Source organism: Carassius carassius, chromosome 5 (assembly GCF_963082965.1).
Source record: "Carassius carassius chromosome 5, fCarCar2.1, whole genome shotgun sequence".
NCBI lineage: Eukaryota > Metazoa > Chordata > Actinopteri > Cypriniformes > Cyprinidae > Carassius > Carassius carassius.
Genome location: NC_081759.1, coordinates 36,379,332 through 36,406,768, shown reverse-complemented (window position 1 = coordinate 36,406,768; position 27,437 = coordinate 36,379,332). Strand labels below are relative to the sequence as shown.

The following is a 27,437-nucleotide window of genomic DNA, read 5'->3' as shown; positions in this document are numbered from 1 at the left end:
AAAGAGTTGGAAAATGACCTGTGTACTATCCAACATGGTACTAATAGAAAGGCAATTAAAACTGACCGTTTGTGTTCTCTATTTAAAATTATTTGAGTAATGTAAAGGACATTCTTGTCTATGATTGGATTTTAGTTTTTGTCTTTTATTTATTATTATTTTATTTTATATTATTTTGTTATATATATATATATATATATATATATATATATATATCATTTGTTACCCTGACTTTATATTGTCTCTTGTATTGTTTTGTATTTATCGTTTAAAGCATAAAAAAACTTCATGCAGCACTGCGCAAACCGATCGCAATCTGACTTGAAGCAGTGCATGTCAGTTAGAATTTTTGTCCGACTTGAGACGGTTCAGTTTTTCAGTTCCAATAATGGCCACAAATCTGTGTTTTTACAATGGTAAAAGCTTTTTTAGAGTCACGATTATCATATAACACTGATAAAAGCATATAGCCGTGCTTCAAGTCGAATGCACCTTATATTGCACGAGCGTTCACTCCTGGTGTAAATCTTGCAATTTGAGCTGAACTGGATCGTTCTATGGTTTTGAACACTTGGAATCCACCATGGAGTTTTTTCTTTTTTTTATCTTTTACATTTTCACTTACGATTTGTTTAATGAAACAAAACATGTTGTAGACCCTCAAACCTGTAAGAGGCGACTGTTTAGGGAGGTAAAGAAAGTATTTTGTCCACAGACAATCTGCTATAGAATGGCAGTCATTACAAATACTGTAATGCAATTTGGCAGACGACACTTAATTAATTAATTTAATAAATGTATATTCTTTCCTCTACTGTACTTGCCAGTATACTTGTTTTACATGTGCCGAGTTCATATTCAATTCTTTGGCATTTGATTTTTTTTCTAGTGCTACTTATGTACCGCAAGATCTCATTTACAGTAGTGTAATAGAAGTTAAGTTTCCTTAAAGCTTAAATTAATTTAAATTTATCTGCATTGCTCTATTTATATTGTATTCCTTAATAGACATTGACTTGCAAAATTATTCCTTATTGCCTTTAAGAGTGTTTTGAATTGATCTGACTATAGTGTTCTCTAGGCAGTAAGTAGTCTGTGACAAAAGAGACATATGACAAAAGAGGATATATTTTTTTACTAAAATATTTTATTTTGACGTGTCAGTTTTAAGTTTGGATAAATTGGTTTGAGGTTGTTTATAGCTCTGAGAAACTGGTGAACTCTGGCATGAATTGTGTTAGCAATTGAGAAAAACCTTAATCAAAAACTAATGATATGAAATCTTTAATCAAAACATTGACTTTCCCTTTGCAACGATATCACGGTTCTTCACCTCCAGCAACCTGTCACTTACATGAGATTACATGATTACTATCTTCCTTTATGCAACACAAAAGCAAAAAGATTAGGCAGAACAACAAACAACCTTTTACCATTTCTTTACACTTAAAAAAAAAGAGATGCAATGATGGTGGGTGCAGCTGTAAATCCCTCACATTCTTCCAAATGTCTTAATTTAGTTTTAAAGGAAAACTAAATTAAGACCATTAAAAGAAAATAGACCATCTTGAAGGAGCCAAATAAAAGCATGTGTTTTGGCATACAACTATGAATTATTGCAGGGAAGCAGGGATCAGTATTTTTTTGTGTGTGTGTTTTGGATGAAATTGAATCCTATAAGATTTAAAGTTAGATCTGAAACCTTAGTTGGGTAAAAAAGAAGAAATGTGTATTATGTCATGCTGTGAGCGTGTAGTGCTACAATTAGGCCATGGTAAACTTGTTACTGCAGGCGGCTACAACAGAAATTATAAAACTAATAATAATAAATTATAAACTGTAATGGACTTGTGCAGAAATGCTTTAAAAAAGCTATAGAATGACATATAGAAGCTATAAAAAAGCTATTAAAAGCTGTATAAAAGCTATAGAATATAATTTTTTATACATATAGTCCCTTTGAACTGTCTAAAGTCATTTCAGCTAGGATCGATACACCACCTTGTCTCACAAATTCAATTACTTGTTTTAAGCAATCGGTTTGAAGGGATGAAACTTTGAGATAAATATTAAAAGATATTATGACACTGGGTTTAAATTTTAATTAATCCGTTAATGTACAGTTTCTTCAGTGGTTTTACATCCGGTGGCAAATAAGGGGACATCATCAAGGTGGTCGCACACCGGACGAGTCGCTGGAGCTCAATATCGAATCAGGTTCTGAGCAGCAAGATGAATGAGTTTTAATTCATTTATTTTTATTATTTTAAATATATTGTTTTAATTGATAATTCCCGAGTTTTGAACGTTAATTAATGAAAAGAATCTGTGTTATGATTTAGTCTAGATTGTCACTAACTCTCAGAAAATAACTGTATCTTTAGGGGTACAATGGCTTGTCACTGGGGCTGTACCCTCAAGGGTACAGCTTTTGTACCATTGGCATAGGGTTGGGAACCTATATGTACCTGTTTGACCCTCAAAAAAACATGTACCTTGAGGTCCAGTAATAAGCCCTAAGGGGTACGTTAGTGTAGATTGAACCATGGGGCACAGAAATGGACTGCCGTTCATCAATTGTTTTGTATTATTATAAGCAATTTCAAAATTACTAATGCTGTAGTTACTAATACTGATTTGTTTGCTCAATAATAATAAAAAAAGAGGCTAAAAAATTATTATGGAGGCCTATGCTTATTTATTAACGTTTCTAAGGACTGTCACTAAACATTTTACCTCAGATCGAAAATTAGATATTCTTACCTGAAAAACCGATGATTCTTTAAAAAATCTATGGTTGGTTGCATACAATTCTGGGTATTTCCCTACGTCCTTGATTAGTTTTTCATCTATTGCGGTCCATTACTCAGCTATTTAAATAACCTTAAGTGTGTTGTTACGGTTGTGACCTGGTAAATCCAGTAGGTGGCTGCCGGTGACATTGAATGTAATCACGACAGCCAAATACTGGAATATTTTGCGTAGCTTATGTAAAAATGTCTCAAGAGAAAAGGACCACGTTGATTATACATTTAATTATATGTGTTTACATTTTATTCAATCTGTACAACTAATGTAAGTAGTATTTTGCAGCAGTGGTATCTTGGTATAATATATGAACAACGGTTTGAAACAAATATGATGTTATTTAATATAAAACTATGCAGATGACGCTCTGTGGCGAGGCAGGAATTTGAACAGCGTCCTGAATCGCAGGTGTGTGTACACTCATAGAGAATAATGTGTTCGAATTTTAAAGACGCTTCTCGTCCGGAGTGCGACCCCCTTCAGGCCACATTCAGAATTCAGAATCATGCAAATGCACCACAACAGCACTTCAACACTTTCAGTTTCAGTTCTCACTCTTCTCAACACTACTAAACCCCTACTTCAAATACTGCTTCTAAAATAAATATTTTAAATGTAATACTGTATATGTAATATTGTAAATTTATGAAATCTACCCCTCAGTTCCTAACTGTTAACTATTGATACATTGTAGTTTAAATCCAAACACATAAAAGAGAACAGTAAGTCAGCTTCAAATACATACCCAGTTAGTGACAAGCAAGCAAGCACAAGAAGAAAGGTATTAGCATTTTGAAAGTATTTCATAATTCCTGAGTTAGGTTTTGCGTTTGAAGAACTATAGGTCTGATACAAGAAGAAAACAGGAAGAGATAGTGGGAGGAGTGTGTGGGGACACATTTAATATAAAACTTGCGCTGTGAACACTACAGCATTCCGGTTGCTCAACTGGTAGAGCAAGGTGAAATCAGTGGAGTTGAATAGAGTAGAATAGAGTAGATTATATATACAAAAGAATAGAGTAGATTATATATCAGAGTGCCAAGGGCGTAGACCTGATTTGAACATTGGGAGGCTGAAGTGTGGGTATATGCTTCCCAAAGTTTTATATGCACAGGGAATCATTTCTCTCTAATTACTCTCAAGTCACTTGAATCATTTATTCAACCACTTCATTCAAAAATGCAGATTAATAAATGAATAAAACATACACCACAGATATGTTTATTTTGTTACATTTTCCCTGAAGGTGTTGAAACCACAATCGCTTGCATGGGCCATGGTGACTTAGACCTGCTAGTTTTTTTATGCTGAGTGCATCATTAAATGGTTGCAAGAACTTGAATAGGTACTTTCTCTAGTCGTGTCCTGTAATGTACACATGAAGTGTTTTGAGTTTGACAATTCCAGCAAACTTTTATTTCTCCAAAAAATTATATTTAATTTTTATTTTCATGTCTCATCATACATGACCCTAGGTATGGTGAGACATGAAAATAAATAACCTTATATGACTATATGGAAGCTGTGTATTTTTGTTTTAAAATAATTTCTTGTTTGAGATGCACCTTGCCAAGGTAAGGGGAGGGGTCAAAAAAGATCTTTGAAGTTGGACTCTTCCTGAATCTCACTGTTTTGTCGCCTGCAAACGTCAGCAATGGAGGAGATCGTGTTCGCGTTTTTTATTGCAGACGAAGTGGGTGTAATCGAAATACCACTGTTTTGTCATCATGTGCATCAATTCCTGATTCTACGGGGACATAACGGAAGATACAAGGTAATGGGGCCTTTTATACTGTCACGGGAGGAGCACAAGACAGACACAGTGGGCGTGGCGTCAGGCCTCGGAGAGGCTTTTATTAACAGAAATCAAATGAAACAAGGGATAAAAGGTGGCCAGAGGGGAAGAGTGTCCAAAGCAACAGGGAATCTGGTGTCCTCGTCGTGCTGCGCCGTTCGTGTGGGTCGGGCAGTGTTCGTGGAGGAAGGGTCCAGGTAAGGGGCGGAGTCCGGCGGCCGCACGCGCTCCCCTCCTCGGTCCGGGGCGCGAGGGGCGGCGGCTTCCTCTAGCGGCCGCATCTCTCTCGTTGGCCGCGGCGCTGGTAGGGGATGGACGGCCCGGCATCCTGGCCCGTCGGCCGTGCAAACAGGTGCGGTTCCAATCCGGATCGCGGGTCCGGCAGCTCACATCTCCAGTGGCGCGGGAGTCCCTCACCGCACCCTTCCTGGACCCACGAGGACACCAGTGTGCATGCACGGGGAAGAGACCGGTCTCCCGAGGAGAGGCGCGTTGGGCTTTTAAACAGCGGCGGTGATGAGGCTCCATTTCCTTCAGGTGTGCGCCATCACACGCCGCCAGCCCTGACTCTTCCAGCGCCCCTCCTCTCACACACCCACTCCAGTCGGGAGCCTGGTGAAGGGCGGCGATTTAGGACGGGGTGCCGGTGACAATTAGCGAGGAGGCAGCTGACTCGTCACAATACATATTCGTGTTTTTTTTAGAAATAATTAAAGGACAAGTGGAGTCTTTAAATGCCTCAGATGTAAAGTTATTCACTGTCAAAGTGTCGCCAAAATGAATGGGAGTCAATGGAATGCTAACACAGGTGGGGTCCGCTAATCAATGGCGGTGCCCAGGGCTGCTTTAATAAAATATGAAACCCTATATGAGACACACTGTTTTGCTAATGAATGTTGTTCAGTTGGTTTGACGCAATGTATTTTGTTTAAAGTGCTATATAAATAAAGGTGACTTGACTTGACTTTATTTTTAAGAATGTAGGCTATGTCACATAACATTATGTTCTTGTTTGCTCTGTTGTCCAGTATCACACTTCTAATCATAATGCCAATTGAATAAACAGCACTCGTTATCATGTGATATTGCTTAACTATACAGATATGTGTACCAGAGAACAAGCACACAGCCATCTTTAGAATGCTTTCTTTAAGCTTCCGTTTTTGTGGTAGCTCTGTATATTTCTATAGCATTGCTGTCAAGTAATTAGCTGGTGTGGTAAAATGGGTCTACAATCCAGTTACAGAGAAATGTTCTGATTCCAAGCTGGCTGAGCTTGGAGATCATCTTGGAGGGGATTACAGTAAGTGAAATCAATGAACAGCATTCTCACATGTATTTTGACTGTCCAGGTGGGTGATGGCAGAGTGATGTGCAGTAGAGATGCCATCCTCTGTTGACCTTGTGACTTGTGGCGATAAGAATGGGTCTAATGTAGCAGGGAGACAGGATTTTAAGTGGAATGCAACCAGCCTCTCAAAGCACTTGGCAATGATGGGTGTGAGTGTGACAGGTCGGAAGTCGTTAAGGAACCGAGGCAGTGGAGTACTTCTGTACTGGTACGATGGTGGAGGTTTTGAAGCCAGTGGGGACAGTTGTTTGGGCCAGGGACAGATTGAAAATGTCTGTGAAGACCTCAGCCAACTGCTCCACACAGGCTTTAAGCACATGACCAGGTACTCTGTCAGGGCCAGCTACCTTCTGTGCATTCACCTTACACAGAGTGGAGTAAACATCTGAGGTGGAGAGTGTGAGAGGCAGCTCATTGGGTTGATGCTCAGCTTTGAGGGAGATCTCCTTATTATTTTGATCAAAACAAGCATTAAAGTGATTGAACTTGTCAGGGAGGGAGGCACAGTGCTGGGTGGTTTGTAGTCTGTGATAGTTTGTATGCCTTGCACATACACAGGGGATCTGAAGAATTGAAGTGTTCTTCAATCTTCTGTTTATGTTTGAGTTTGTCAAAGCAGATACCCTTCCTCAGGTTGGCTCCGGCTGATCTGTAAGCCTAGCGGTCTCCAGACCTGAAGGCTGCATCTCTTGCTTTGAGCAGGAGGCTGTTCATAAAGGGCTTCTGATTGGGGAAAATTTTTATTTTTTTCTGCTGATGTGCTCCAAGACAGAGTTGGTGTAAGTGTCAATGTTGATCTGAGAGTTTGTGGTGGCCTGGGGAGCAAAATCACTCCCGTCTGTGTGCTGGAATTGATGTTGAAGAGTGGAGTCAGCACCTTCCAGCCAGATTTTAAGAGTTCTTATTGTAGGTTTCACACATTTGATGACCAGGATATACTCGGGCAGCAGGAACAAAGACAGGTGGTCAGACTGACCCAGGTGGAGGAGGGATGTGACTTTGTTGCAGTGGTGGGAGGTAACGAATTACAACTACTCACGTTACTGTAATTAAGCAGTTTTTTCGGGTACTTGTACTTTTTTTTGTATATTTTTAAAGCTGATATTCACATTTTTGACAGCACTTCAGTAGCCTATAAAGATAATCGTAAATGGACCAATAAAAGCGCTGATATCTGAATCGGGAAGAGTGCAGCTGCAGGTGAAGAGCTGATCAGACAGAGATAGATGTCATTTATGGACTCAAAGCTTGGAGAAAAGAACTACATGGTAGTGTTATCATAAATAACTCCTGGAATAAACTTCAAAAGTTATCACACATTCAGTATAGATCCACACCTGACCGATGAAGATCCTTCTAAGTTTTATTGGTTGTAAGTGAAATGCACCAGAAAGTCTTTCAACAATCAAAGATGGAACTTTAATTTATTTACAATGTAAATTTATGCTAGAATTTTTTTGGAATGGGATATTTGTCTGATTTGTACATATAGTGTAAATATCCTGTCTACTGCATCACTATATTTTACAGTCATTGCAGGTCAAAGCCATCTGATGTTCCATTTATCTACATAAATAGGCCTAACATATGGGGTTTTATTAACCGAGTTTGGGAGGAGCACGATCAGATAATCATCCATTTTGGCCTGGTGCATCTCGTTTAGCTAACCATCTTAACTAGAACAACAAGTGTATATATATCCAGCCTTCCTACCTCCTGTCCTAGGACAGTTTTTCGGCATCCCTCCTCCACCCCAACTCCTCACTTCTAATCTATTTTATCCCAAATTAGGGATAGGGGGAGTTCTTTGGGTTCGGGTTATGCTCCGGGCCCAGACCCCTCCCCCAGGACAGCACGCCAAAATATGCTTACTATTCGCTTTCAGATTAGATGTAAGGGTGAACTCGTGAAATTGTATATGGCTCTTAAATCTTTGCTTGTAAAAATTCAGTGTGGTCATATTTTGAATACCTCAAACTGAATTAAGGGTCATTTGTTTTATAATTTTATTACTGACTGTCTTTTTACTGATTGTCTTTTCTTTTTTTCTTTTTTTTAGTTCAATTCAGTTTGAAATCAAATTTTAAATCAAGCTTCCTTGTGCTGTAAGTTACCCTATTTTAACAACACAAATTAACAGAATGAACAAATGTTTAAAATTAAGATTTTTGTAATGGTAATTGGGGGCATAATATTTATATGTAAATAAAAGCCTATGTAAAATCTATTCATCATATAAAGTGAATGTGTCTTTTTAGAAGACTTGGATTAAACCAATTTCAAAGCTTGAAATATTGAGGGCCTTGAAAAAATGGATGGACAAAATTATTTATATCTACAGGTATATGGCAGTATACAATATGTGGTAGTTTTGCCAGTGGAATTGAAAATGAATGTACATCATGAAATAAAAAATAATCATGCTTGCCTTTTTAGTGCACAGTACTAGTCTTGTAGCAAATAGTTGAACCATGCAAGTCAATACACTGGGAAAACAATTGTCTATCGTCACTTCCGGCTTTGTTATGCCATTCTTACTCTGATGGAGTCAGTTTGTTAAAGGGTTAGTTCTCCGAAAAATGAAAATTATGTCATTAATGACTCACCCTCATGTCGTTCCAAACCCGTAAGACCTCTGTTCATCTTCAGAACACAGTTTAAGATATTTTAGATTTAGTCCGAGAGCTTTTTTTACCTCCATTGAAAATGTATGTACGGTATACTGTCCATGTCCAGAAAGGTAAGAAAAACATCATCAAAATAGTGAGCATGTTCACAACACTGCAGTTTAGTGACATCCGGTTCGCAAACTAATTATTCGATTTAACTGGTTCTTCTTGAACCAGTTCACCAAATTGAACTGAATCATTTGAAACGGTTCGCGTCTCCAATACGCATTAATCCACAAATGACTTAAGCTGTTAACTTTTTTAATGTGGCTGACACTCCCTCTGAGTTCAAACAAACCAATATCCCAGAGTAATTCATTTACTCAAACAGTACACTGACTGAACTGCTGTGAAGAGAGAACTGAAGATGAACACCGAGCCGAGCCAGATAACTAATGAAAGATTGACTCGTTGTCAGCCACAAAATGGCCTGCACTTGATAATCAGGAACTCCAGATCAGCAGAGCAGTAGGTTTCAACAATGACAGAGTCTGTACACCATTTGTTTATATAAATACATACTCCACCACCCTTGTTTTTACCAGAGGTTGCTGCCACTCTGTTAGCCCTTAAGAAAGAGCGTCCAGCCATATGCACCACGATGTTTGGTACATCCTTACAGAGCCATGTTTCAGTGAAGAACATAACATTGCAGTCCATAAGCCATTTCTGTGTGAGGGTCCAGATCTTTAGTTCATCCATCTTGTTCATAAGAGACACATTGGCAATACACAAAGGAAATAACCAGGTAAATTAACACTATTTACCGAAATCTGGTAAGACGCTGAGCCTCGTGATGTGTTCACGCTGTCATTGTGTCTTGAGATGTACTGTAATTCATGGAATGAAGTTTTTTTTCTTTTTAAGTAGAAAATCAAATGACCAAAACACATGGACTGAAAATCCTTCAGTTAATGCAACACATTTGGGCCTGTTCCAGTAAGACAGGCCACAGCTTTTAAAACCTGTTTTTTAGCACCACATTCGATACATGGTAATTGATACAGCACTGGTGCAGCCAAGGTCAATAAATTATTTTCCAGGGAATGGCACGTTCACTAAACCGATTTTAAATGGCACACCCTGGTACAGCCCTTATCATTGTTAGCGACTTTAACCATGTGAACCTTACAAAAATCATGCTCCAATAGACTATTAAAATATAAATAAAAATAAATAAAAGAGAGAAAACCCAGCTCCATTTGGTGTGCCAGTTTAGGTGTACATTTAAAAAATAAGGGATACATTTTGTGTGTGACTGTGTGTGTGTGTGTGCAAGCAGTGTGTGTGTTGAAAAGAAGTATTCAAAAGTGTGCATTCATTTAAGTCATAAATTGAAAGTGATTAATGGAAAATGTACTCACTCTCAGGCTATCCAAGATGGAGATAAGTTTGTCTCTGGAACAGATTTGGACACAAGCATTTTTATGAATTATACAACTGGTATTTTTAACAGATGCAATGAGTTTGCCTTATACAAACATGCAGCTGTTTGGGCTCTCATTCTGATGGCACCCATTCACTGCAGAGGATCCATTGGTAAGTAAATGATGTACAGTACTGGTACATTTCTCCAGATTGATGAAGAAAAAAACAAATTTACAACTTGAATGGCCTGAGGGTGAGTACATTTTCATTTTGGGTGAACCATATTTCTTTAAGATGAGATGATGCCAATCCCTCAGAAGATCTCAGATGGTGCTAACCCTGGAACAACATATAAAACTACCAAATTGTGCTTAATCGTAACCTTTAATTGCAATCACAAAGTTTAATCACAACATATAATCATTGCAATTAATATTTTTTTAATTATTCATTTATTTGACAATGACAGTGTACATTAATCAACATTACTGTTAATGCACAAGAATTAGCCAAAAGGCTATTTTCCATCATAAAAAATTGCATTTTCTTAGTTATACAACCACCTCACCTACTGTTACAAGTGGGGTATTGACAGCATTATTTTATGTCACTGATTTCCATATGGAAATTGTACATTTTAAAACAACTTAAATTGTAGCATATAAATGTAAAAAAATATATATTAAAGTTTGAGATGCATAGCTCAAAAACATGGGCTATATGGCAGTATTAACTTACTGTACAACGAGACCCAAACCCATAAACATTCTATAAACAATATATAAACATTCAGAATTTGTCATCTGTAACATGGAGCTTATGTTTGAAAGCATGACAAACTATTGTCTTGCAATGTAACACATTTTGTCCAAATAACCATCTGGTCAATACAAATGTTGATACTTAAATATTGAAACATATTTGGCCTAATGTTTTGTTAGTGAACCAGGAACATCTGGTACACATGCCACATATGTTTAAGTTAACAGCTGCTATGGGTTTAGACAAACATCATGGTAGTTATAAACTTGCGGATGATTTTGTTTTATCTCTTGTGGTTTATATCGTCTGTCATCCCACAGATAAAAAGCCATTTTACTGGGTTTGTTATAAAGGAAGTACTTTTAAAATGAGACTCCTCCGGCCATGCCGCCTGCTCAAGAATAAATACACAGGAAGCCTGACACATTAAATTTGCAAATGGCTGTGCACAATCTTACGGAAAGATAAGGTGGATAGTAAATATGCAAGTTCACACTCTGTGTACCATATTCAATTGATTTTATGATTACATAGAGCAGCAGCAGCAGCAGATCATCAGCAATTAGATGAGGTATATGTGATGTTCTTCAGATCATTAATGTTATACTATAATTATCTTGTTGTGTCTAGGCAGGAAAAGTTCATGAAAATTAGGTTTTGGTTTAAAAGTTAAATCTGGCTACTATAGAATATTTTTATAGAATATTTTTTCTAGTGACATTTTATAATAAAGGTACATGAATAATCATGTAGCTACTAATATCTGAATTAATACTTATACGTGTTTTATGAAGGTATAGGAACTAATCATGAACCAGTGAAAAACTAGCCTTAACTACGACTGGAGTCGTATGGATTTATGCATGAATAATACTTACCTACATGTTAGTACATATTAATGCATTAATTAATATTTAGCTATAAACAAAATGTAACATTATGGATTTAAAAATGTCATAATTATGGTAGCTTGAAAAAGTAAAGGCTATTGTTTCTTAAAACTAAATAAATAAAAAAAAGAACACAGGAAACCACTGATTTAGATAAACATGACTTCTTTAGTGTTTCTCTTAAAAAATGATAGGGCAGGTTAACACATGCTACCCTTATTCAAACTGAGGACAGGGTTGCACAAAGCATGGACTTTACAACACTGAAATAATGGGAATGTAGATTTCAAGCAAGAACATGCCCCTTTTTATGCAATACACTACAAACTTTTCTTCAATACGGTATTTAGATCAGACTAAAAAACAACAACAACAAAACTCAATTTCAATTTGAGAATTATATCTCAACTCCCATATGCCATTATACAAGAGAAAACCAGCTACAAATTTAAAAAGAATACATACACACACCCAGGCCAACAGATAATGAATTAAATTAACATTTTGTTTCATTATTCCTGCATTAGGTTTTCTTTCCCATTTAGAAATCTGAATTCTAGATACAGTCAACAAGGAAGAGTGATTTATATTCACATAAAGGAAGGAGGAATATATGGTTGCAGAAATAGAACTGTTGAGCAAAACAACAATCACCATTACACACATTAAAGAGAAAGCCATATGGTGGGTCAAAGTTAACCACGAGTAGCTTTTCTACAAACTGGAATGCTAATACTAATATATACATGTTACATGTTGCTGATGAAAATCTATAGAAAATTGCACCTTTTAATTTTCCATCAGTCTTAGTACACAATGTAACTACACAAGAGTCAAGTTTTAAATAGGAAAAATAAAGAAACTCTTTGGTTATTTTTGAGTGAGATGCTAACGGTCTAATCAGATCCAATGATCTATGCTAAGCTAAGCTAAAATTGCTACTGCCAGACCTGGAGATCGATTAATTATTACAATTAATGGCACAATGAATGTTTGCAAATGTAAACTGATATTTCCTACTGACACACCAGGAGTAGGGGATGATTTTTGTATGCAGCTGGTGTTTACACTAAACACTTGCTCTCTTGGTAGAAGCGTGTGGTGTATCCTGACAAATCAAGAGTGCTAGATTAGATTAGAATCCTGTTGGGCTACACTGGATTTGCCCTGGAAATGCCATGTTTGAGGTGGCCAATGAAAACAAACAAGGGAGGCTTTACTGTTTACAAAGACCAGGTAATTAAAGATAAAGTATAAGGTAAAAAGAAAGAAGTAGCTAAACATTTAATATTTGAAAACTGTTTTACATGACAAAGTCATATCCAGTGAGTTTTTAATAAAAAAAATAGCCTACACAATTTACATTATTAATTTCATTAAATGTAACAAAACAAGAAATATGACACAGTTTCTGGCATACTAGCATTATTGCATAAAAGTTCATTACAATGAGTTGTAGTTTATTTATTCTTTTATTTTCATGAATTCTTTTTTAATTCCCTTTAAATCCATAAATTATATTTTCACTTCTTCTTCTTCAACACATCTTCAGTGCCTCTGCTTTGGGGGCGTGCCAGTGCAGACACCATGCAACCATGAAACAGTGTCAATGTTGTTATATTTTCCATGATTTTCATATGCATGTATTTATCTTTTTTATGCATTTATCTAAGTTTTTTTTAAACTTCCTTCCTATTATAATTTTAATATTTATATATTCATATTTACTTTCTTTCATTGTCTTTTGTTGTTCTTTCACAAATTTGTAATTCCTTCTAATATTGATCTCTGACATTATCATTACTCGTCAGCTTGCTTGGATCTCACTACATAATTTCTAATTAACATTAATTACAAAGTGACATCAATCCAACAGCATTTTTGCATCCTTATTTAAAGTTCAACTTTGAAACCGCAGTTAGTATTGAAGCAGTCATATCAGAGAGATGCTGTGTGTATCTAGGTGAAAGCAAAAGCACTTTATTTGGCCTTCCGAAAGTAGATGCATTTAAGAATCTTTAAGATTACTTACAACAGAACAGCAATGCATTTTATGGACGACCGTTTTGGGAACCTAGGAAAGAAGGTAATTCTGAGTTTGCTTTGACAATCTGGCACTTCTGAATCAGTGAAGTGACATTCAGCCAAGTATGGTGACCCATACTCAGAATTTGTGCTCTGCATTTAACCCATCCGAAGTGCACACACACACAGAGCAGTGAACACACACACACACACACACTGTGAGCACACACCCGGAGCAGTGGGCAGCCATTTATGCTGCGGCGCCCGGGGAGCAGTTGGGGGTTCGATGCCTTGCTCAAGGGCACCTAAGTCGTGGTATTGAAGGTAGAGAGAACTGTACATGCACTCCCCCCACCCACAATTCCTGCCGGCCCGGGACTCGAACTCACAACCTTTCGATTGGGAGTCTGACTCTCTAACCATTAGGCCACGACTTCCCCATCAGCTAATGTAAGTATGTTTTGATAATAGTTTAAGTATTTGCAATTGACTGTTCAAATGTGGAGTTTTGCGCATTGTGTGCGTGCGTGCGTGCGCACGCGCGTGTGAGAGCGAGAAAGAGAGAGAGAGAGAGAGGCGGTCACACAGTCCGTGTCTTGTATACTGCAAACACATACGAGCTTCATCACTGTGTCTGTCACTGTGTCCCCTTTCGACCTTGAACTAATGATAAAACTAAGGATGTTATTAACTGTCTTTACATTTATTTTGAAAGATGAAGCTTGCGAATATGGAAAGGGACATTACATTTCCGACAAGTTCTTGGGGTGTTCGGCCAATCACAATGCACTGGGTCAGTTGGCCAATTAGAGCAGACTGCGCTTGTTGGAAGGAGGGACTTTGTAGAAAACGAAGCGTTTGAGAGAGACAGGGCATAGAGGACCTACAATAATGTACAGTATTTGAAAAAAATAATGTGTTTTTTGAACATTAAAGCATGTCAACATATTGTTACACAAAATAATCTTTAAAAAAGATTAGAGAAATCTGGACATTGTCCAGAGAAACAAGTGTAAATGATAAATCTTCTGTGATGTTTGTACTTGCTACTGTATACAAGCCAACAGGGCACCATACAGACTTTATTAAAGAAGAGTAAGTGCTGGCTGCACATAAAGTTGTAATTGTTAGTGATTATATATATCCATGTTGATAATGAAAAAGATGCATTGGTGTATAATGAATTTGTTAAACCAAATATATGAAGGATATGACCCTTTTTGTATGGAGCAGCTAAAGGACTTTTATTATGAAGTTAACTTAATGAGCAAATCGGAACTGTTTAAAGAGCGACACCTTTCCGCTATTTAAGTGTGTGTGTGCACTTTGTGAAGGACTCAGCCTGCAGTTTGTTGCCGTCTTTCTCTTCCTTTTTTATTGTACTTTTGCGTCTCACTGAAAAGGGTAATAAGGTAAATGATTTCGTAAATTTGTAAGATGCATATTATAATGTCAGGTTTCGTATTTGGTTTATGTATTGTTTGTTTCTGTTTTTGTTTGTGGGTTTGTGTAGTTCTTACGGTGTCTACTTGAATGTCAACGTGTTAAACATTTTTGGAAACATCAGTTAAGGAGCAAAGACCATCATTTCAGTGGGGTAGCAACAATTGGGATCAGCATTCATAGACATTCTGAACTCCATTGGGGTTAGACAACACGTCTCAGGACCTACTCATTGTCGAAATCATACTCTAGATTTAATACTGTCAAAAGGAATGTATATGGAATGTGTTGAAATTATGTAGCCAAGCGATGATATCTCAGATCATTATTTAGTTTTGTGCAAACTTCAAATAGCTAAAACTGTCAATTTTACTTCTTGTTACAAGAATGGTAGAACCATCACTTCTCCCACAAAAGAGTGCTTTGTAATTATCTAATAATAGTAATAATATTCCTGATGTATCCCAATTCTATAGCATATCCCAAACCTCAGATCAACAGAAACTATGGAATGTCACTTTTCTAGCATTTTAAATACATTTGCTCCTTTATGCTTAAGGAAGATTAAGGAAAACAGTCTGACACCATGGTACAATGAGCACACTCACTCACTGAGATATTTCATATTGCTTGACAGGAAAGTAACCTATCCTACAGAAAAGCATTAAAAACTGATCTGATTACTTTTCATCGCTTTTAGAAGAAAACAAACATAACCCCAGGTATTTATTCAATATAGTGGCTAAATAAACAAACAATAAAGCATCAAGTGTTGAAATTTCCCAACAGCACAGCAGTAATGACTTTAGGAACTACTTTACTTCTAAGATCGATACTATTAGAAATAAAATTGTAACCATGCAGCCGTCAGCTATAGTATCACATCCGATAGCGTGCTATAGATCACCTGAGGAAAAATTCCACTCATTCTCTACTATAGGAGAGGAAGAATTGTATAAACTTTTTAATTCATCTAAACTAACACCATGTATGTTAAATCCTTATTACATCTAAGCTCCTAAACGAGGTGCTTCCAGAAGTCATAGATACTCTTCTGACTATTATTAATTCATCATTGTCATTAGGATATGTCTCACATAAAAAAAAACACAAACAGAACCACAAATAACTAGTTAATTTTGACCAATCTTGAATCTCCCTTTTCTGTCCAAGATACTAGAAAAGGTAGTCACAATTATATTCCTTCTAAGAGAAAAATGGTATCTGTGAGGATTTCCAGTCAGGATTTACATCGTATCATAGTACTGAGACTGCTCTAATTAGAGTTACAAATGACCTGCTCTTATCATCTGATCGTGGTTGTATCTCTCTATTAGTGCTATTGGATCTTAGTGCTGCGTTTGACACTATTGACCACAACATTCTTCTGCATAGACTAGAAAACTTTGTTGGCATTAATGGGAGTGCATTAGCATGGTTTAAATCTTACTTATATGACCGTCATCAATTCGTAGCAGTGAATAAAGAGGTATTATATCAGTCACAAGTGCAGTATGGAGTACCTCAAGGCTCAGTACTAGGGCCGTTACGATTCACGCTTTACATGTTACCCTTGGGAGATATCATCAGGAAGCACTGTGTTAGCTTTTACTGCTATGCTGATGATACTCAGCTCTATATTTCTTCATGGCTCGGCAAAACATACCAATTTGAAAAACTAGCGGAATGCATAATCGATATAAAAAACTGGATGATGAGTAATTTCTTACTGCTAAACTCTGAAAAAACGGAGGTGTTAATTATAGGACCTAAAAACTCTGCATGTAATAACCTAGAACACTGTCTAAGACTTGATGGCAGCTCTATCAATTCTTTGTCATCAGTTAGGAACCTACGTGTGCTATTTGATAGCAATCTTTCCTTAGAAAGTCACGTTTCTAGCATTTGTAAAACTGCATTTTTCCATCTCAAAAATATATAAATTTTATATATTACTACCTATGCTCTCAATGTCAAATGCACCAACGCAACAGAAATGACGTCACCAACGCGAGAAGCATGTTGGTAAAACACTGTTTGGATCATCCAGCAAAACCTAACAAATAGTATGATTTTCTGGTGCATTTGATCAGCGGCTTGCCTCTGCTGTGTGCCTAAAGGTGCTTGCAACCATACAACATTATATTAGACAGAGACTCTTGTAACAAGTTTGTATATTTGGCCTGGCACGGCTTGGCTTCCTACGTTCCGCGTGACTCGGAGAGACGCCAAACAAACATCTCAGGATGCCTCGGGGTAAAAGTGGAGCTCCTTCTGCGGGGGAAATGCAACAACCTGCACAAATTGCTGCCATTGAGGACACAGTAAGCAAACAGATTGATGCACTTTTCCAGGATTATGGCTTTATTCATAAAATTAGTCAATTATTAGTTGACTCCTTGATTGAACCTATTAAACAAGCTATTAGTGCCTCTATCGCCAAATCTGTTAAAGACTCACTGAAATATGAATTGCAAGACACGGTTGACAAAGTAATCGATCTACAAAACAAATATAATGAAATGGAGGACATCTTGGATAAGCAAGAACAGTATTCCAGGCGAAACTGTCTTGTCCTCTATGGTGTCCCGGAAAATGACCGTGAAAATACAAGTAATGTGATTATGAACATTATGAAATCCAATCTTAATATTGATGTGAAGCCTGGAGACATCGACAGGTGTCACCGCTTGGGATCCAGATTTGGGAGGGAAAGACCAAGAGGGATCATAGTCAAGTTTTCTAATTATAATATAAGAGACATGGTTTACAGGACGAAAAAACGACTAAAGGGATCAACACCAAAGATGTACATCATGGAGAGCTTAACTGCGAAGTGGGCCAAACTACTGGACGATCTGCAGAAAAAGTATAAGGACAAACTTGCCGACAACTGGACTCTGGACGGACGCCTGTATTTACTGACCAAATCAGATCAGAGGCATGTCTTAAATAAGCTGTCTGATGTAAAAAAACTGTGTCTATAATCCTGGACTGTGTAATGACTAGTTGACTATAAACTAAGTGAGTTTTATATCCTTCCATCTCCTCCGTGGGCTTCAAGACCGGCGGGTCGAACAGGTGTAGCTCATCTCCAATCACTCCACCGGCCTCGCTCCCACGTCCCTCGGCCCCGCCCCACTCGTCACAATATATATATATATATATATATATATATATATATATATATATATATATATATATATATATATATATATATTTTTTTTTTTTTTTTTTTTACCATCGAGAAACGGATTTTCTAGGTTCTATACAAGGTTTTAAAATATTCTAAAACTTACACTATGGGATTTCAACCATTTTTTGATATAGACATTACATGGGGTTTGATGAATTAATTACCGTTAGGAATAATGAAGTGCTTGACCAACATTGCTTTGAAAAACTCATATGTAAATGTGTCTTGCCTGAAAATTTAGTAGTTTGATAAACTTCCTTTTTCTTTATTACATCTTAACACGAGAAGCCTAATAAAGCATCATAATGACTTACTATCTCTCTTAGCTAGTATAGATCATAAGTTTAATATTATCGGATGTAGTGAAACCTGGATAAATGAGCGGACATATCTGAACACACTCAACATGGACGGCTATGTGCTGTATAATTAAAATAGAACAAGCAGACCGGGTGGGGGCGTGTGCTTATATGCCAACATACAGCAGAGTGTATAACTGTTCGGGATGACCTACTTTTGGATGATGGGTTATCAGATTCCTTATTTATTGAAATACATAATGAAAATATGAAAAGTATAATTGTTGGAATAGTCTATCGACCTCCTGACTCTGACTTAAATTGTTTCTTGACCAAACTGGATGAAATATTAAGTAGCATCAATTACATGAATAAACATTGTTTTATAAACATTTCTTAAATTGTTTGTATTCTTCAAATTTTTTTCCAACTACAAGCTCATATACGAGAGTAACAGAAACAACTAAGTCCACCATTGATAATATTATTACAAATATAAATGTAAATTTTGACTCAGGTGTAATTATGTCAGATATCACAGATCATTTTCTAATTGTACTTTTCATAGACCTAGATACTAAGACCAGGCAACAACAAAAGAAGACATTACCTCTTAAAAAAAGCATAAAAGTATTAACAGGAAAATATTTAGATAAACTGCTTGGTAATCTTAGGCATAAAACATGGGATTCTGTATTTAGCTGGAATACTCCGGAAGAAGCCTATAGTGCTTTTATTAATGAATTAACCAACAGTATTAATATCACTTTACCGGAAAAAATTGTTAAAGATACAAGCAATCAAAATACTTGGCTTACAAAGGGAATTCTAAAATCAATTAAAAGAAAAAATAAGCTTTACAAATGCTACATTAAAAATCCAACTAATGACAATAAAGGAAAATATTTTACATTTAGAAATAGACTCACAAAGTTAATACGAATAAGGAAGCGGAATTACTACACTGATTTAATTAAGGCTTCTCGTGGCGATCAAAAGCGATGCTGGAGAGTACTAAATACTGTGCTCAGCCGGGATCAAAAATCAACTGTCCTTCCAGGAACTAATGTCAAACATAATGATAATCACTATCTCAATGATGACGATCTTGCCAAAGGTTTTAACAACTATTTCATCTCTATAGGCGAAACTCTTTCGAAATCCATAAATCCTCCAGGGGGAGCTTCATACCAACAATATTTAAAAGGGAATTATTTAAATTCATTTTTTTTAACACCTACCGACAAAATGGAAGTTTTGAAAATTATTATGAATATGAAAAGCTCTTATACTGCTGGCGTGGATGATATATGCAGCAAAATTGTAAAATCTATTGCAATTGAAATCCTAGATCCACTTGTCTATTGTATAAACCTATCTTTATCTCATGGTGTAGTACCAAAAAAGACAAAAATTGCAAAAGTTATACCTATTTATAAATCTGGTGATAAAAATAACTTACAAAATTATCGACCTATATCCATTTTTCCAAGGTGCTTGAGAGGGTTGTGTACAATATACTTAGTGGTTACCTGGATAAAATGAATATACTCATTGCATCTCAATATGGATTTAGGAAAAAGAGCTCTACTTGTTTGGCAATTCTGGATCTCATCGAGAAAATCAATGACGCTATAGATAATGGTGAGACTGGTATTGGTGTATTTTTAGATTTATCAAAAGCCTTCGACACCATTGATTTAGAAATTTTAATTGGGAAATTGCAACACTATGGTTTCAGAGGGAAGGCACTCAGCTGGTTCAAAAGCTACCTAACTGAAAGGGAACAATTTGTCCAAATAAACAGTAGTTATTCAGAATGCACAGAAATTGTTTGTGGAGTCCCCCAGGGCTCCATATTAGGTCCACTTCTTTTTATTTTGTATGTAAATGACATTATAAGTTCATCAAATATTTTCCATCAGGTTGTCATTGCAGATGACACTAATCTCTTTCTGTCCCATAAAAATCTTGATATTTTACAAAAGCTTGTTAATGAGGAATTAGTTAAAGTAGATAGTTGGTTTAAATACAACAAATTATCTTTAAATGTATCTAAAACCAAATATATTATATTTCGTTCAAATAGAAGTCGGACAAACATTGAAAGTATACAAATCAAAATACATAATAAAGTAATTGAAAGAGTAGAGAACATCAAATTCTTAGGAATTTATTTGGATGAGTCCTTAAACTTTAAACAACATATAGAGTTTTTAATAAAGGAATTGTCAAAATATGTTGGTTTGTTTTATAAATTAAGATATGATCTTCCTTTTGATGCTCTTCTAACATTGTACCGGTCACTTTTTGAAACACATCTAAATTATTGTAATATTATATGGTGTAACATATATCCAAGCCATCTTGAAAAATGGCAGATTCTACAGAAGAAAGTTATACGTGTTATATCATGGGCAAATTATGATGCTCCTTCTGATCCGCTTTTTTATAGGTATAAGCTTTTGAAGCTCGCTGAGTGCAATAGTTTTCAAAATGCTTGTATTATCTATAATGTAGTTCATAAATTGCATCCAACACTTTGCCATCTCATTCCAGTAACCTCGTGTATTCATGACCATAACACTAGAAGGAGAACGCTATTACGGGGGAAAAAGCGCAAGATGAAGTGTACTAGCTTTAGTATAGCATGTAAGGGTCCTGGGATCTGGAATGAGATTGACAATTCTATAAAGGAACTACCTTCTCTTAATATATTTAAAAAGCATTTTAAACACAAATTGTTACAACATTATGCTTGATAGAATACCCCTATTATTGGCTTTGTTTGAGGGATGGTTGAGATGTGTGATGTATGTTGACTGGTGGGAGGATATTTTGTGGTGAATGGTGTTGTTGTTGGTGTGGATGGGTATTGGGTGGGTGGATTATTATTTGTTGTTATTAGTGCTGATTATGTGTCTTGAAGGGCCCTATTTATAAGCCGGTATGGCTTCTGGGTAGTCCTTTTTTACAGGAACTTGTTGTGTACTGTGAAATAAACTGTGAATAAATAAATGTTAATCCATGCGTTTATGACCTCAAGGTTAGATTATTGTAATGCTTTATTGGGTGGTTGTTCTACATGCTTAATAAACAAACTCCAGCTGGTTAGAGCTCTTACTAGAACCAGGAAGTATGACCATATTAGCCCAGTTCTGTCAACATTGCAATGGCTACCTATTAAACATTTTATAGATTTTAAAATCTTGCCTATTACTTATAAAGCCCTGAATGGTTTATCACCTCAGTATTTGAACAAGCTCTTGTTACATTATAGTCCTCCACACTGCATTAATTAGGTAAACCAGAACTGGGGACACTACCCATAACACCCAATGTACTTGCTACATCGTTAGAAGAATGGCATCTATGCTAATATTAGTCTGTTTCTCTCTTATTCCGAGGTCACCATAGCCACCAGATCCAGTCTGTATCCAGATCAGAGGGTCACTGCAGTAACCTGGATTCAGTACGTATCCAGACCAGATGGTGGATCAGCACCTAGAAAAGACCTCTACAGCCCTGAAAGACAGCAGAGACCAGGACAACTAGATGAGCCACAGATACAGATCCCTTGTAAAGACCATTTCTCAGACGACCACCGGGACAAGACCACAGGAACCAGTTGAGGCCTCTGCACAATCTGACAACTGGCCCTCCGACTGAACCTGGTTTCTCCCAAGGTTTTTTTTCCCCATTTTGTCACTGATGGAGTTTTCGGTCCTTGCCGCTGTCGCCTCTTGCTTGCTTAGTTGGGCACACTCCATTTACAGGGATATTGTTGACTTGATTGCAAATGATTGCAAAGATACTATTTAAACTGAACTGAGCTGGATGATGACATCACTGAATGCAATGATAAAGGCATGAATAAGCTTCTCAGCATCAGGCATAGAAAGAAAGGGTGTAATACTGTCATGGTTTTAGATCTTTGTTTCAGTTGTTTCTGTGATGTACTGAAATATAATTACAAGCACTTCATACTTTTCAAAGGCTTTTATCGACAATTACATGACATTTATGCAAAGAGTCAGTATTTGCAGTGTTGGCCCTTCTTTTTCAGGACCTCTGCAATTCGACTGGGCATGCTCTCAATCAACTTCTGGACCAAATCCTGACTGATAGCAACCCATTCTTTCATAATCACTTCTTGGAGTTTGTCAGAATTAGTGGGTTTTTGTTTGTCCACCCGCCTCTTGAGGATTGACCACAAATTCTCAATGGGATTAAGATCTGGGGACTTTCCAGGCCATGGACCCAAAATTTCAACATTCTGGTCCCCGAGCCACTTAGTTATCACTTTTGCCTTATGGCACGGTGCTCCATCGTGCTGGAAAATGCATTGTTCTTCACCAAACTGTTGTTGGATTGTTGGAAGAAGTTGCTGTTGGAGGGTGTTTTGGTACCATTCTTTATTCATGGCTGTGTTTTTGGGCAGAATTTTGAGTGAGCCCACTCCCTTGGATGAGAAGCAACCCCACACATGAATGGTGTCAGGATGCTTTACTGTTGGCATGACACAGGACTGATGGTAGCGCTCACCTTTTCTTCTCCGGACAAGCCTTTTTTCAGATGCCCAAAACAATCGGAAAGGGGCTTCATCGGAGAATATGACTTTGCCCCAGTCCTCAGCAGTCCATTCACTATACTTTCTGCAGAAGACCAATCTGTCCCTGATGTTTTTTTTGGAGAGAAGTGGCTTCTTTGCTGCCCTTTTTGACACCAGGCCATCTTCCAAAAGTCTTCACCTCACTGTGCGTGCAGATGCGCTCACACCTGCCTGCTGCCATTCCTGAGCAAGCTCTGCATTGGTGGCACTCCGATCCCGCAGCTGAATCCTCTTTAGGAGACGATCCTGGCGCTTGCTGGACTTTCTTGGACGCCCTGAAGCCTTCTTTACAAGAATTGAACCTCTTTCCTTGAAGTTCTTGATGATCCTATAAATTGTTGATTTAGGTGCAATCTTAGTAGCCACAATATCCTTGCCTGTGAAGCCATTTTTATGCAACACAATGATGGCTGCATGCGTTTATTTGCAGGTCACCATGGTTAACAATGGAAGAACAATGATTTCAAGCATCACCCTCCTTTTAACATGTCAAGTCTGCCATTCTAATCCAATCAGCCTGACATAATGATCTCCAGCCTTGTGCTCGTCAACATTCTCACCTGAGTTAACAAGACGATTACTGAAATGATCTCAGCAGGCAATTCATCTGATCACTCTTCATAACATTCTGGAGTATATGCAAATTGCTATTATAAAAACTTAAGCAGCAACTTTTCCAATTTCCAATATTTATGTAATTCTCAAAACTTTTGGCCACGACTGTACTTAACGCCCTGTCTTTCATCTCTTGTTTGTCAGATCGTTGTTTGAGGTCCTCAGAGGTTCATGTCTGTTCGTCCTCCAGCTCTACTGCTTCGTGCCTTGTTTCTTGTTCGGTCTACCTTGGATTTCTGCCATCACCTTGGATCTATCATCACCATCACCTCCACCAGCGCACTCAAAACACCAACTCACCTGTCTGTGCTGCCGTCGAGGTCCCTGCGTCACCCACCAACATCTCCACATCAATTACTTTTCATCAATAAACATTCTTACTTGCATTTGCCTCCTGTCCTCCATTGTATCGTGATAGAACGATCTAAACCAACTATGGAGGCAGCGTGAAATCAACCATCCGCCCTTGAAGAGTTTCTCAGCGCCAGTGTTCGGAGGATGGACTCCCAGGAGTGGAATCTTAACGACACTGGTTGCGCGGTTCAGGCTTTGGTGACGCAGGTGTCCGAGCTCACCCAACAACTACAGCTACTACGAGTTTCCACTGCGCCGCTCACACCGCCCGTTCCACCAGCACCATCGGAAGCCCCCTCCCAGCCGGAACCACGCCTCCCCATTCCGGAGTCCTACTCGGGTGAGCCCAACTTTTGTAGAGCTTTCTTAACCCTATGCGATATGCATTTTTCTCTCCAACCCAGAACCTTCGCCAACGAACGAGTCAAGGTGGCCTTCGTATTAACCCTGCTCACTGGGAGGGCGGCATTATGGGGAACAGCGATGTGGGAGAACCAGGATAATCCATCTCGGATTATTCCATCGAGTTCCGAACCCTGGCGGTGGAGTGTCATTGGAACGAGGAGGCGCAGTGGGACATGTTTCTGCATGGGCTGGCTGACCGCGTCCAGAAGGAGATCTACGCCCTGGATCTTCCGACGTCACTCAATGGGCTGATCGAACTGGCTTTGCGGGTCGACGCACGTCTGACGCGAGTAGAGAGGCGAAACTTACCCAGCTCCACATCCAGGACCCAGACTGACGTGCGGTCCAGCGGCGGGGACGCGGCCAGCCCCTCCTACGATCATGAGCCCATGCAGGTAGGGCGAGCTCGGCTTTCCCGGGAGGAGAAGGAGAGGCGGAGGTCCCTGGGCCTGTGCCTCTACTGCGGGGGAACCGGACATCACGCTTACACCTGTCCGGTAAAAGGCCAAGCCCGGTAGTACATATGAGGCTACTATGGGGTGGGATCTCCGCCGAAAAGACCTCATCATCATCCACGCTCCTCCCGGTAAGACTAAGATGGTCAGCACAGATCCACGACTGTCAAGCACTACTGGACTCACCGGAAGGTAATTTCATGGACAGTACACTGGCACACAGACTACACATTCCCCTCAGAACCCTCCCGCACCACATCACAGTTCACGCTCTTAATGGACAGAAACTACCAGTCATATCTCACGTCACTGAAGACATCACCCTCATCACATCAGGCAACCACTCTGAAACTATTTCCTTCCACATCCTTGACTCTCCCCTGGCACCCATAGTCCTCAGTCACCCCTGGCTCCTCCTTCACAACCCCAAAATAGACTGGTCATCCAACTCCATTCTGACTTGGTGTAATAGATGTCATGAGTCTTGTATAGTGTCTGCCTGTCTGTCTGTTTCTATGTCTGTGTTTCAGGAGGAGGCAGTGGATTTGTCTAACGTGCCCGCCGAGTACCTCCACCTGAAGGAAGTGTTCAGTAAGTCTTGTGCTGCTTCTCTTCCTCCGCATCGTCCCTATGACTGTTCCATAGAATTACTGTCAGGTAAGTCTCCGACTAAAGGCCAATTATATTCACTTTCTGTTCAGGAAAGGGAGGCTATAGAGAAATATATTTCTGATTCTCTAGCTTCGAAGTTCATCCACCCTTCCTCTTCTCCAGCGGGGGCGGGGTTCTTTTTTGTGGGGAAGAAAGACGGATTGCTGCGACCTTGCATTGATTACCGGGGACTGAACAACATCACGGTAAAGAATACTTATCCTTTGCCGTTGATGTCTTCAGCCTTCGAGAGGTTGCAGGGAGCGTCGATTTTCACGGAATTGGACTTACGTAATGCTTATCATTTGGTCCGTATCAGGGAGGGGGATGAATGGAAGACCGCTTTTAACACCCCCAGAGGGCACTTTGAATATTTGGTCATGCCCTTCGGGCTTTCCAACTCCCCAGCGGTCTTCCAGGCACTCGCCAACGACGTGCTGCGAGATATGATTGATCAATTCATATATGTCTACCTGGACGACATATTGATTTTTTCCTCTTCTCTCCAGGAACATGTGCAGCACGTTCGACCAGTGCTTCAGAGATTGCTAGACAATGGGCTTTTTATCAAGGCGGAGAAATGCGAGTTTCATGCACTGTCGATTCCGTTTCTGGGGTATATCGTGTCAACTGAGGGAATACGCATGGATCCCGAGAAAGTTAAGGCTGTGGTAGAGTGGCCAAGTCCAGATTCCGTAAGGCCCTACAGCGGTTTCTGGGGTTCGCCAACTTCTACTGGCGTTTTATTCGCAACTTCAGCCAACTAGCCGCACCTCTGACCGCCTTGACCGCCTCCAAAACTATGTTCAGGTGGTCAGACACAGCCGAGGCTGTGTTTGCCAAACTGAAGAGCTGCTTTGTTTCAGCCCCTATCTTGATCACCCCTGACCCATCATGTCAGTTTGTGGTGGAGGTCGATGCGTCGGAGGTGGGGGTAGGGGCGGTGTTATCTCAACGTTCTCCCTCAGATGACAAGGTCCACCCATGCGCGTTTTTCTCTTATCGTTTATCCCCTGCCGAACGAAATTATGATATTGGTAACCGAGAATTGTTTGCAGTCAAGATGGCATTGGAAGAATGGCGCCACTGGTTAGAAGGATCGGGGGTTCCTTTTATTGTATGGACAGACCACAAGAATTTAGAATATATTAGCACTGCCAAAAGGTTGAACTCCAGGCAGGCTCGGTGGGCACTTTTTTTCGGACGTTTTGACTTTACTCTCTCGTACCGCCCGGGTTCCAAAAATATTAAACCCGATTCCTTGTCACGTATTTTTGACCGTTCCGAACGCCCGTCCACTCCCGAGTGTATTTTTCCTGAGACATTAGTGGTCTCCACACTCACATGGGAGATAGAATCGAAGGTCAAGACAGAAGGGGTAGTTACTTAGTAGGGGTAACGCCTCCGCCCGGGTGCCCACCGAATCGCTTATTTGTGCCGGAGGGATTACGGTCCAACGTTATCCAGTGGGGGCATTGTTCTAATGTGCCTTGTCATCCAGGAGTTAACCGTACTAAATTTTTAGTCAAGCAACGGTTCTGGTGGCAACTTATGGCTCGCGACATTCACAGTTTAGTTTTGGCTTGCTCGGTTTGTGCCACTGGTAAGACCTCCAATCGACCCCCTGATGGGTTACTTCAACCGCTGCCGGTCCCTTCGAGACCCTGGTCACACATCGCACTAGATTTTATTACCGACCTCCCGCCCTCCCAGGGTAACAAGGTAGTTTTGACCGT

General features: G+C 38.9%; 1 long non-coding RNA gene across 1 annotated transcript in view; it reads left to right on the top strand.

Annotated features, from left to right (window-relative positions):
- LOC132141487 (uncharacterized) overlaps positions 1–27,437 on the top strand; it is a 198,737-nt gene that overhangs the window by 42,972 nt on the left and 128,328 nt on the right. The gene's annotated exons all lie outside the window — the stretch shown is intronic.